At 40.1% G+C, this 13,468-nt stretch overlaps 1 long non-coding RNA gene across 1 annotated transcript; it reads left to right on the plus strand.

Moving 5' to 3' along the window:
* The first annotated feature begins 7,930 nt into the window (after positions 1–7,930).
* Positions 7,931–12,695, plus strand: LOC108495672. The gene is made up of 3 exons (XR_001874195.1): positions 7,931–8,062; positions 9,582–9,716; positions 12,563–12,695. It is a non-coding gene; the product is annotated as an uncharacterized LOC108495672 (long non-coding RNA).
* Positions 12,696–13,468: the final 773 nt, after the last annotated feature.

Consider the following 13,468-nt stretch of genomic DNA (forward strand, 5'->3'; position numbering starts at 1 on the left):
GAGAATCACAGAGGTAAAGAAGTCTCTGAGGTTGAGACTGATACCAGCACAGCTGGCAAGCATTTCACCCTGTTCACTTAGTGAGGACATGAGAGGACACTGGCCCTGTGATTCTCATCTCAGTTGCCAGAGCTGGGCGGAGTGAGACCTTGCAGGTGAGATCTTGTCCTCACTGCAAGCAATGCAGGTTTTACCACTGTCTTTGGTGGAGTCAGGCTTTCACAACATTCTGTGTTTCATTTACAGTGAAGTCACTGGGGTTATTCATGAGGCAGAGACACTAGGAGATAGCCCTCACATAATAGAAAAGGGTAAGCTTGGGCAAGGGCCTATTAAAACCAACATTACACAACAGCTTCCATGGGGAGCTCCTTTTCTCTAATTATTAGCCACAGTGATTAAGTGCACTGGGTGACTCACAGACCTTACATTACCCATCAACAGCAAAAGACATTTGGAGTTAGATAAATGCCCTCCAAATGTATTCTTTAATATACGTAGCTCACAATATCTTGAGCACCAGTAGCTGTGATGTGAATCATCTCAATGCACTTAAAAGTTTGTTTGTTGCTGCTTCATTTTTTTAAACAAACAACATGCCTAATAGCTCTTGGAAACTACAAGATCACCCCAATCAAGCAATAAAGAATGAGCACTGATGTTGATGAGGAACTTTTGCTTCCTAGCAGCCTGGCTTTACGCATCCTGCACATCCTCAGTGCAGCTCAGAGAATGAGCATGTAACCGAGGAAAAACATCCCGCAGTGTATATGCTAAATTATCATGTCCAGGAGTAAAAGGAGATCATTATTTCTCAGTTCAGGGGTCTCTCTAATTTCCAAATAGCTCTTTAAAAGACTGTCCTAACTTTTGAGTCTTCTATACTATCTATAGTAGTTTTATTTATGCAAGCACTTTCATGGAAACCAATGCATAAGGAAGAAACTTTTTATGAGTACTGGTTTCAGAATAAGTGGGTATTTTGAAGAAATGCCAGGATTTAAAAGAAATTACTAAGAACATCATTAGCACCTCTAGGCAGCTATTTTTTTTTTTTAAACCCTGTCCTTTAGTCTCTTGGATTGATTAATGGAACATTTCTTGTTGTGAATAACTCAATGCCATGGAACAGTATTCCAATCACAGTGGATTATAAATTAACACTCATTTTAACTGATGCAGATAATCACGCCAATGGCACAGCAAATACATTATCGAACATTACATATGGATGGTGCAATGTAAACAAGAAGCTGAGAAGTCCATTATCTGCCAGTGTGTCACTACCAACTAATTTCTAAATATTTCATCATTGTTCAGACTGCATGCAGGTTGCACAGAATACCTTGCTACTTATAAACAGTAGATGCAACTGTTTTCTTAGGTATAGCAGTAAAAAGGAGGAAGATTTCCTTTGTTATGAAACGTTCGCTCAGGGTATTGGAAAAGAAAATATCTTACCCGGACTCCCCAAGATAGGCCATACTTCCCTCCTAACAAGTAAAGAAGGGAGGGGAAAGGAGTAACAAAAGAATGATAAATAAGCTCCTGGTTTTATATAGAATGAAAGGAAAATGTGGCTGCTCACAGCACCGCAGGCAATAACCCTTTGCCTCAGTTTCCCCTCCTTGGTGTTGTGAATATCTGGTAAGGATATAAACACTTTTCATATTACTTCCTTGCTTCTCTCTCCCCAAGGAGTCATTCTCATGTTTTGTGAGTTAACGCAGTCTCAGAGTAAGGCAGCGCATGCTGGTACATTCTTTTCCAGTCCTGAGAGCAAAAACACTGCCTGTCATCTTTTTTTACCATAGTCCTCTTGCCTTTGTTTGCTGGACAGCCAGAGTTGCTGCTGTGGGGCTCCATGAGGCTCTGCTTGTTTCACTAGAGCTTTTTCACCAGTGGGCTTCAGATGTGCAAATGAGAGCTACACTTTGCAGGGCAGAGCTACAAACAGATATTTCATTCTTGAGATACTCTGATCCCTGCTTTTCATTCACAGAATAAATACAAGGTTTAAAATAAATGTAGACTCATCCTATTAAGCTGCAGTTCTTTTGAATATATAACAGATTCTGGCCTCACTTTTTTATTGTCAGTGACACATTAAAGGCTTATTTCTTATTAGACTTCATAGACACTGGAATAAAACATTATTTCAGCATCTCCTGTTACTTTGGGGTTAGAGGAGAACTAACAGGGAACAGTATTTAGGGAAGTTCCTCCTAATACGAAACTGAAATCCTATCCATATCACTTGTTTCTAGACATTGACAGCAAACTACACCATTACTCAAGCTTTCCTCTACATATTCTTACCTCATTTTAAGCCCAAACTTGAGATTTTTGTAATTGAAGCAATCGAAAGCAATTCAGAAAAGGCATTCCTAGTTATATTTGGATCTCAGCTGTTAAGAAAATATATAGCAACTCTGTGAAGAGAAAAAACACATGTTAAAATAGCCTTAGCATATTATGTAATGCATTTTTTTTTGCATTTATGTTTCTTTCTAATGGATATGTTATTGTTTTACTGTGAAATGAGCTGAACTATGTTTTTGAATAGACAATTCTATCCTCAATCCTGTTCCAAACCAAACCCAAATAATAGTTTTATAGCCGTATCAGATGTAGGTAATGCTGATCAGTTATTACAGCCATGCCAGCTTCTCCAGAAGTTTCAGGTCCATCTTAAATGAAAACATACATTTTGTTGTATCTGAGGAGATTTTGAAATAGTCATCTAAAAAAAACCCCAACAACTTCCACCAGCCAATATTGAGTTATAATCTTCCATAAAAGGCTTTCATATTCATGTCCAGAAAAAAATCCCACAACTTGGTCTTTAACAGCTGTGGTCCAGCCTGAGCCTGTTAATAACCATTAGGTAGGGGGATGCACATTTATTAATTCTCCCTGCTCCCCTCTCTTATTTTTTGATTGTCAGGTTTAGTCAGGCATAAAAATGAAGCTTTTGTGCAGTCAGAACATCTCATGATTTTTCATGTAGCACTTCATTTTGTTTGTCTACGGAAAATTATTTTGAAGTTAGGGTTTGTTCAGATAACGGGACGTTTCACTCAGCCATCACATTTTGACATTTGATAAGTAATTAAGTAAAGGAAAGAACAGCTGTTAAGAAAATGCTTAGTGACAGCATGTAGATGATTTAAGGGCAATTCATGAACCACATAAGTCCCATTTGAATCTAAAATGTTATGAGATGCACGGTAAAAAAATTGCATGATGTCTTTCCTTTGCAGTCTAACAAAGAATTAGCCTTTATCAGCTTGAATAAATGAATGTCCCATCAAATACTCCTGTCATCTTAGTTGGAAAGCTTAGACTCCTGTATCCTAAAGACCAACGTTATGATAAATACTAAACAGAAAATACATTAAATAATTACAAAAGAAAGGAGCTTACTGGACTTCTCTCTTAAACTTAGGCAGCATTTTCCCTAGATTTTGTGTCATAATTTTTCTCACGTTGATCATTTAGAATAAAAGATTGGATAGATTAAAGTTGGTATGTTTGAAATAAAAATTAGTAGGAAGCTAAGAATAATCCTACGGACAAGAGAGAGAAGAGGAAAAAAGAATGAGCAATATGGGAAAAGTGTGACAGAAGTGGCAGGTTTATGAATGGAAAGCATTCCATCCAAAGCAGACCACAGTTTTGGCAGATTTCACATACACAGTTACTGATACTTGCACGGCAGATAAACCACGCTGATACTGATTCAGTGACCATTTAATGGCTACCAATTACAGTGGATTATTAGTTGTCATAATATAGATAGGAAACACAGAATTTTGCTTCTCTAAAGATACCTTCCTGAGGCTCTCCTTACCTGGACTTTAGCCACAACACTCAGAATGATATTAATAGATTTCTCTTGGCTCTTGAAGCATTTTGACCTCAGATGTCTGTGGCAGTAGGTAGAGTATGTGCCAACCTACAAGCTAGCCAGCATTCGCTGCACCCTGCCATTACAAATACTGCTGTTCTCATTCCACAACTGTTTCATTGATGGGTTATTATTCTAGGACAAGGATTCAATTGCTGCTGGTTAATAATAGCTATTATGTATGCTTCAAAAGAGAAATAACAAAGAAGGTACAGGCACCTTAATATCACACCCAATAGCCACCAATTGAAACAGTCTCCCAGAGAAGTGGTGAGGCTTGCCACGTTTCTCCTATGCTTGCAGAGACATTTCTATATACATTTGTCAGATTCAGATATCGTGGCCAGTGGGAGATAGGAACAAATTCTTTTGGCTGGATGTTGTTAAGCCATGTGGGAATGGTTCATAAATTATGTATGTTTTCTCGTTCATCAAAGAAAAGATAAATTGGTCAGGCAAGGCCAAAGGGGACAGAAATTACCTTCTGCTTTTGGAATATGGAAGAGTAAGAAGGTTTCCTGCTAAGCAGAAGTTTCTGGTGTGCTGGAGAAAGCAAGCAGCAGAGCAACTGAGGAAAGACAGCCACAGAAATAGTCAACAAGACAGGATGCCACTCAAGTGGTAAAACAAACACTGCAGTGACCAAGCACTAGAAAAACAAGCTTCGAAACCTTGCAGAAAAGGACTAGAGAGCTTGAGGCACAAGCCTTACAAGTGTGACAGTTGTAACTGAACTACAGAGAAGGGAAGAGCGTGGTGAATGCAGGAGATGAGCCTGTAGTCTGCTGGGTGGCAGCAGCCAGCACTGCTGGGGCAGTGCTGACCTGACCCTCAGCAGCAGCTGCAGGGCTGTCCTGAAACTACACTGCAGCATCAGAGTCTTTTAGGTTTTCCATGATGGGCAGGAGGGAAGAGGAAAAGCATAACCAAACTGGTTTTTGGAGGCCCATGATCCTTCTCACTGAGCTAAACCAGAAAGTGCTGCAACTTCCTTGGATAACAGCTAACAAAAGATTGGGCCCTTAGCAAATTTGACTTGGGGATGATTAATTAAGCAAAGGTGACTAGTGGAAAGGCAATTCCTGGCACAGACAGGCCCCCAGGAAAAAAAAAAACCAGGAGCCATTAATCCTGACAGTTACAGATCCTTGGGATCATGACTGTTAAAAGACTGTTTTTTTTTTTTACTTAAAAGAATGCCAGCAATGTTGAAGTGACAAAAAAAAATATGTGGAAAAGCTGACATTTAGCAATAGACTTGAGACTGTTAATATCGTAGAGCTTTCTCCTGACAGTTAATACCAGGATAAAAAAAAATCTGGAAAGTTGGACTTGTGTATATTCTGCTATGTTTATAATTCAGAATTAATATAGAACATGGAGTTATTGCTTCCCAAAATCCTTTTCCTGGTCGTGACTGTATTTTAAGCCACTCCCAGGATGTTGCTCTGCATTTATGAAATTGAAAAGCTAGCCTCCACAGCACTAATGCATCAGTTTGTGTCATTATGATGAGGATGAAATTGAGAAGGGGAGCAGTTGCTTAGGAGATTACTTAGGGTATATGATCAAAAACATCATCAGGGATGCCATTTATAACTAGTTGTTAGCTTGAGGTCACATGAGAACATTTCTGGCACAAAACAATTACACAGTAAAATAAACAGAAAGTGTAAAGGTGTTCTCCAAATCAGCAGCCAAGCAGCTCTAGTCTATCCATAAAACACACCAGATTCAGGCTGAAATTCCAAGGCTGAAAGGTGTTACAGATAATTTGTTGCAAACTATTTTATAATAGCAGCATCTGTAACTCATTTAAGAAGTTGCTGTTTACTCAGAATGGCTCTCCTACCACAATAGGTTACCCAGCATGGAGTAGATAAGGAGATCCTAAAGGATTTTCATATAAAATTTAGCATTTACTTAAATGAGAAAGTCTGTCCCATGATAACTGGTATTAATACAATTCTTTGCTATAGTTTCAAATAAACACTGAGGAACTGCAGTGATATTTATTTCCTTTCTTAAGGATACTATTCTTTCTAAAACTATAAATATGACAAGGCATAGAATTTGTTTTGCAGGATAAACAAACAAACAAACAAACCCCTTTTCTCATTTCCATCAGATATCTAGAAACTAATGGTACCCCAAGATTGTTTTTCAGCAAATAAATTCAGTCGCGAAAGGTAAAAGGGCCTCCCTGTGTACTGTGAGAAATACAGTCAAGACCGTGGCTGAGTTAGGTATGACAGACACAGGGCAGAACATACACAAGCAATATTCTAATTTTAAAAAATGAATTAGTAGCTCTAATCAAATTGCCCTTGCTTCTGTAGTTATAGCTACGTATGTAAATTTTTGCCGAGTACACGTCAAAGGCTCTCAGGAGGCACGTGTTAATAAATATTCTGCTCGTAAATTGTAAGAGGGGTGTCTTGGCTATAGCTGGAGTTCACTCTGTCTCGTTCCTGTAAACTTTTCCTAGTCAAAGATTACAGATCCTCAGATCTTATAAAAAGCCTTGGAAGAAGCATGTTGTCCTCGAGATGTACCTGGTTATGCCAAGCTTGAGGAGGTCCCAAAGATGCAGACTTGTTGAAGGAAGCAGCACCCACATTTTCATATTTCAGCTGACATCCAGCTGAGTGATCTAAGCAGTGTTGGTTTTGATTTTGGTTGTGCTGGGGGAAGAGCAATCTGCCAGGGCTCAGCCTACTCACTGCCTTCTCTCTGCCAAGTCTGTTCCACAGGGAGTATGTAGGCAGCAGCCCCTCAGCTGCCCAGGGGAGCAGGGCTGCAGTTCAGCCTTCCCTTACATGCCCCTATCCTCAACAAGTGGCTGCATACAGGGCTCTTATGCCATAGACAAACCATTAATAACTATCAGGGAGTGGTTCTCACTACACTGTATTGATTTTTGAAGCACAGTAGGTCTTTTCAGCTTCAGAGCAAAGACAGCCAGTTTGGGTTGCCTAATTATGAAGTAATTAGGAGAAGATGCCCAGTAAGTTTTGACATTTCACCCGCTCTATGAATTATCACCTTCCTTTATTTCCAGCAGCCAGCCAGAATCACTTGCTGTTAGACTGATGGTTTTCCTTTTATGGTTTACAGATTTTGTGGCTAATTGTGAAGAAAGCCATTTTTGGAAAGCCTGGGCAGTACAAGCGTGAATCACAGCAGCAAGCCATTGCTTCTGTCTCCCAACATGTATCATGGAACTATTTTCTTCCATCCCTTTTGTAGTACAGTACATTCTACATTATGAATCATTTTCAGGCAAAAATAGAAACAAGTGATGACTTCATGTTCACTTCACAACAGAGAAGCAAGAACAGGCATCCCATAATTAAAGTGCCAGGTTTAGTGGCTTTGTAACAAATTGCTGCACAGACGGCCTTGAGCGTCAGCTGTAAAGAGATTAATAGACCCCTGAACATGTTTCCTAACAAAATATGAATTTTTAAAAAGTCAAATTCTGGTCCTCAGGGAAGCTCCAGAATAACACATTGATATTTGGTGCCATCTTGGACGTTGTAACACTAATAATGCCATACCTAAAAGCAAAATGAAATGCTGCCATTCACAACATGGAGGTAAGTGCTTGTCATCCCTCTGAAGTGAATGAGGGGATTTAAGCACCTGGGAATTGGATTTACAGTCTACAGTGTGCTGGGGCATGGGAGGCAAGATGCTTTGGTCAGGCAATATTTTGGTGTCTCTTGCACCGATCCCACCTATGTCACACACTGGTTCTGCTGAACTGTGTCTCCTGGACATGAGCCACTTAGAGCCAGGAGCATAGTTCTCATTAGTGGAGTGCCAAACCTGATCTAGTAATCCTGCTGGGAAGCTGGGCGTATTTAACTCATGCTCATGACCCCTTACCATAGTTGCTCAGCTTTTCTTCAGTCTGAAGCCTGTATCTGCTTGGGGTGTGAGCAGAGAAAGCCCAAGTCTTCCTGCAGAAGATCATGCAGAGGTTCCCTTAGGTGCCTAATTCCGGCCATGACAGATGTCCATTTTGTGATACGTAGTAACAACTGGAGACTGCCATTTTCCATCTGCTCAGCACGGCCCATCATCTAGTTCTGCTGGAAGAAGAGACTGCAGTAATACTTGCATTTTCCATTTAGCCAGTTCAGCCAGGTAAACTGAAAATGCCAGCTTTTAAGTCTGAATCCTTCCATTTGAAGTAATTGCCCCTTCTGTAATACTCCAGTGGTAGGGTAACTTAAACATTCTTCAGAGGGAATACATCAAACTGGGGGTTTTTTTCCCCCTTTCTTTTATTTACTGGGAGTAGTGTGGCTAGAAGGCTATTCAGTGGGGTGCCGGACCCACAGATGGGAAGTATAGTTACACGGGTTGGTCCTGCCTGTGCAGTGATAGCTGACAATTTAATGAACAACATACACAAGATATTCAATGAAGTAGTAAAATGGAGTTGCAGTGGCCTTGAGTTTGATCTCTTGAAGCAAATTATGAATTGTATTACAGAGGCCAGAGAAGTCATGCTACTACTGAAGCAATTAGAATCGTCCTCAATACTAAAAGGGCTGAAGGCATTTTAAATTTTATGGAATTGCAATTTAAGCAAGAAACCATTTTTACAGATAATTTTTTTCTACCACATAGACATAATATGCATCCAATGCGCTCACTCCTGTTTTCAACTGCAGAAATATTCACGCTTTGGCTCATCTACAATCTGAATTTGTCTTAGCCACACCGCCAAAATACACCTCCTTTTAAGTCTGGCAGATACTCTTAGTTCTTTTAAACCCTTACAAGGGAAGAAATAAAACACTGTTTATCGTGTCTTTTTTTTTTTAGAGGATGGTTGGCATATATTGCTTTTCACTATGCCCCCCATAAAGGACCTTCACTATTGAATTATCACAAAAAGAAAGCTGAAGTATCTTATTACCCACCTTAAGACATTTTGGCCAAAATCCTGTAAACATGAGTTGATGTGTTGCCTTTTTTCCAGCAGCCGTCTCATTGCCATTAAAAAGACATTTTATTTTCCTGCAATACAGTTTTTTGCAAGCTTAAAAGACTGAAGCCCTGGTGTGCCACAGAGTACAAAAGGCCCAGGCCTAGGCTGTGAGGGTAACAGGACATCCCCCACCAGCTGAGATGAAATTGCTGTTGATTGTTAGGGTATTAACAGATGAACTTATTACACCTTTATGCAAAAATGTAAGGGGTTAATAATACTATATTTGTGGTTGTCATGCTCACAGTGAAGTCAAGAGAACACAGTCAATGCTTTAACAGCTTCAACGTGAAGTCTGTTAGTTTAGCTAAAGTTTCACTTCACCTGCAGTTTAAAGAAAGGAGGAGACTGCAATAAAGCAACTAAGGTGGGGCAGTTCTGCTAATTTTACTGTGAACAGGGGCAACCTCCAAGACAGTACTAATGTCAGTAACTGGGGGAGGCAACTTCTTAGGCCACCACAGAGAGATGCACTGGATCTCATTCAGCAGTATCTCTAGTCTCTGGCAAGTGCAAGTTTATTTAAATGAGGCACTCATAGCCCTCTAGATTGCCAGCTCAGCTTGTGCTAAGCTGATTTGAATTGCTTCTCGTGCTCAGGTCACACATACAGCTCTTATGCCTCAGCCAACATATGGCAATTTATGTACATGTTTTGCATTTCAGATGTTCATGCATATTTTATTAGAAGAAAGATTTATTTGCATAGTACATGCTGGAGTGAAGTAAATGGACTGGATGGTTCTGGACTACAGAACAAAACGAACCACCTGGACTTTGTAATACAAAGAAGCAATTATGGTGAGCTGAGGCACTGTTGTCACTGTTCCTATTTCTTTAATTGCTTCTACCAGTTTTTACTTCAAAATAACTGGTTTTCATTATGAATGCCCTCATGTAGCCATATTTACTGTAAAAGGAAGGGCCTGTGTACATGACAGGGCACAAACAAGCCAGAGTGTTTTTCTTGGAAATGGTTGGATTTTAGATAGCTCTGTTTTGAAAAGATCTGTATCCACAGCGATATCTACCAGGGCTGTGTGTCTGCAGAAGCCCTATTTACCAGATGCTGGATGGGGATAGCCTCTAGTGTAAATTACTATTTAAGTCCAAGTTCAGTAGAGATCATACTTGACTTTCAGCACAGGCTTCAACCTCTTACTCAAGTTAATCACACACTTAATTGCTTTATTAAATGGGGATGGAATTAAACATATCCTTAAGAATATGCTGAACCAGGACCTACCACACAGATTGTCAAACTGAGGGCTTGATCCAGAGACCACTGAAATTACCAGGAGACTCCAGTGGCCTTCAGTTGAAGCATATAAATGGGAGTCACAGGTGTGCTTCAGTGTTGAAATACATAAATCAGGTTCCCTATCACATAATTTTCATCTGATTTACTTACTTGCATGCGAACCCGAGAGCTGGAAGAGAGCTGAGGACTTAATGTTCTGGTGTGCTGTTAATATCCTGGAATAAAATGTCAGCAGAGAAAGGAGGATGACAGGACCGTCAAGCTACTGATTCTTCCCAGACTTCCACACAATAGAGAAGAACAATATGGTGGAACTGAAGGTAGAAACTGGTTCACAAGTAGGTCCCATCATTTGCAGAGGTATCTTTCAAGGTTCTGATCTTGCTTAAGCACAGGTCCCCATAGAGCTGAAGTTCCAATGCTTTTCTAAAGCACTATTCATAATTAAACAATTGTACAAAACTGCTCTGTATAGTTGAGAATGCTTGGGGGAAAAATAAACACCTTAGGAAAAAAATTAAATATGTAAGTCTTCAAGCAAAAATGGAAGAACTATAAAAGGCAAATATCCAAACCTCTTTGGTAAGTTAATTTCAATTGAGCTGAGACTGTCAGACTCATTGCTGCAGGGTAGCTTGATGGAATGGCTCAAAATTCATATGCCACTTTTGTTTTCATCCCCACATTACTGAGATTGCTATGCTGTGCCAAAGAGCAAGTAAGCTGGGAAAAGAATTTCCTGGCTAGGATCTGCTTGGAGGCTGCAAGTCAGCAGAGGAGATGGGCCCTCCCCCGATGAGTGAGTTAGAATATACATGTATCGTGAGCAACATTAAGGATCTGAACTGGGGCCATTTTCTGCCTGGTAACAGGTTTACACAGGATGTAATCAATGGTCTTCTGTAGGTGCCCTGAACAGCCTTCTAAGCTTTACTGAAGAGGTAAAAATCTTTGTTCAAGAGGTAAAGAGCTTCGTTGCTGCATACCTTTCACACCAGTCTCCTGTTCCCTATGCTATCTCAGGCACAGAGATTCACGGCAAAAAAAAAATAATACTGCTCACAAGGATAGACAGCTTTTGAGCAGTGGAGTTAACTTCATCTTGCCAACAAACAGAGATACTTTTATCTCACAAGAATGGCTGTGGACCAGAAAAGGTCAGAATTGCTGGAGTTCATCAAACAATTAAACACACCTGCTCAATATTTTGAACAGAAAAGAAGACCAAGAGGATGACTGGCAAGATAGAGTCTGCCTCTCCCCTTTGAGGAAACAAGGTGCAACTCAAGCAGAGGATGCCATTTATATGACTCCTTTCATCTTACCAAGCCAACAGTGAATGGATATAACTATCAGCATTTTTGGTGAAAACATCCTACTCTGGCTGGGTGCAGAAGAGATGGCTGGACGGGGGCTGAAGAAATAAACACACACTTTTGAATACTGGATGCATTTTCCCCAGGCTTCTGATATAAAATGTAATTGCATCAGATGTTCTCTGAGAACTGCCAGTTTGCTTAAGACTGTTCAGCAAATTCCCTCAATAGCTGCTTGCCTACACTTCACAGACAGATTGCAAGGAGGTACTTTTCTCTCAGATGCAGATGAGCAATAAGGTCTCAGGATTGATGTAGATACTTCCAATCTGCTTCATGAGCAAATGACTGCTTTTTATATTGTTTAACTGCTAGCATAGCCCACAGACTTATCTTTAGACAGAGGCAGCCAAGAAAGCAAGGGCCATGGATATGAAACCTCCCCCCTACTCCCCAGTGTTCCCCAATTTCATTGCTTTTGTAGTGAAGATTGCTTTCTAACAAGAGCAAACCAGCAAAAACATTTTATAAGTCTCTTCGGTGGCCAAACGGAATTTATCAGAACCTTGCCAATAAAACCCATGCTCAAGTGTAATTTATGCCAGATAAGTGGTGAATCTACACCATGGCAATTTGGACCATCCTGTGAGGGACCTCCAGCTTTTCTTTTTCAGGTCATATGAAGATTTCTTCAGGGTATGTGGAAATGGGTCTCCTTAGCTTTAGGGAAGGGCAGAACGTGGGCAAATTCAAGGGAAAGAAAAAGCTGCCAGAAGGAAATTATTTGGTAGCATTCTTCCCAAAGCCCAATAAAGAACCACAAAAGGATTTTAAAGGCTTTTAGGGAAGCCACTGCCAGCAGAAACCCCACAGCATCAATCCAGTTATGCTGCTATAGCATGAGGGTGGGAGAGAATGGAAAAGCTAGCAGACAGGCGTAACTTCCCTGGATGATTAGTCTGGGCATCACAGTCCATTTCAGAAATGAAGAAAACTTGTCCTACTGGTAGAATAATGAATCATTAAAACAACAAAAATTGCTGAAAGTGTTCCTTCACTCTTGCTTTCAGATGATCCTGCAAAGTGGCTTGTTAACCTGTGTGGTGGGGATGGCTTCCACAGAGAGAGTCAACAGAAGACAATCCTCTAATAATTTTTATCTTGGCAGCCTTTTAAAGTGCAACATATGTATAAATAAATGCCAATATTAATTCCATGGAAAAATGCCTAGCGTTCTCAGAGTTGAAATTGCAAACCAATTGTGCGGTTCTGTCTTAATTCTACCATCTTTTAAAAAAGGAAAAATTCTAATCACATATTACAGTGCTCTGTGAATCAATTCCAAGTTATTGGAAACTGTCACATCCTGATCCATCAGCTGGCTTTATTTTTAAGCATATTCAAGACCTTCTGAATCACTGTAGACTGCACTGACCCCAGAGCTTCAGAGTAGACCTTGACTTACAATTTTCCAGTCTGTGTGACTGATTTGGCTGCAACAAGAAACTGCATTTCCACTTCACACACAGGGAGCTTCAAAGGTATTTTGAAGGCCTCAGGTTTAGTAAATAGTAGAAAAAGAGTCTATTTAATAGAAAAAAGAATTATAGTAGTCAGAGGCTGGAAGACCTTAGAAACAGAGGAAACTGTGAAACACCCTGGTCTTCCTGGGGTTGCAAATCTTCTGATTTTCACAATTTGTGACAGACTGGGAGGAGGGGAGATCACTGAACCTCTTTTTCTTCCCCCTTTTATCTCCATAGCAGTGTCTTTTAATAGTGTGGAAAAAACCTCTTAGTTTAAAAAAAAAAAAATTAGCTCTCATCCCAGAAACAGATAACTTTTCTACAATCCCGGAGACATAAAAAGCTAGTAGAAATTCTTTCTCTTAAGGGCTGCTTTCTGGCTGCCACAAAGCATGTGCCTTTTAAGAAGGTACAACAAGACCAGGGATGTGCTGCTTTGACAATACAATC

Source organism: Lepidothrix coronata, unplaced genomic scaffold, assembly GCF_001604755.1.
Source record: "Lepidothrix coronata isolate B3197 unplaced genomic scaffold, Lepidothrix_coronata-1.0 Scaffold33, whole genome shotgun sequence".
NCBI lineage: Eukaryota > Metazoa > Chordata > Aves > Passeriformes > Pipridae > Lepidothrix > Lepidothrix coronata.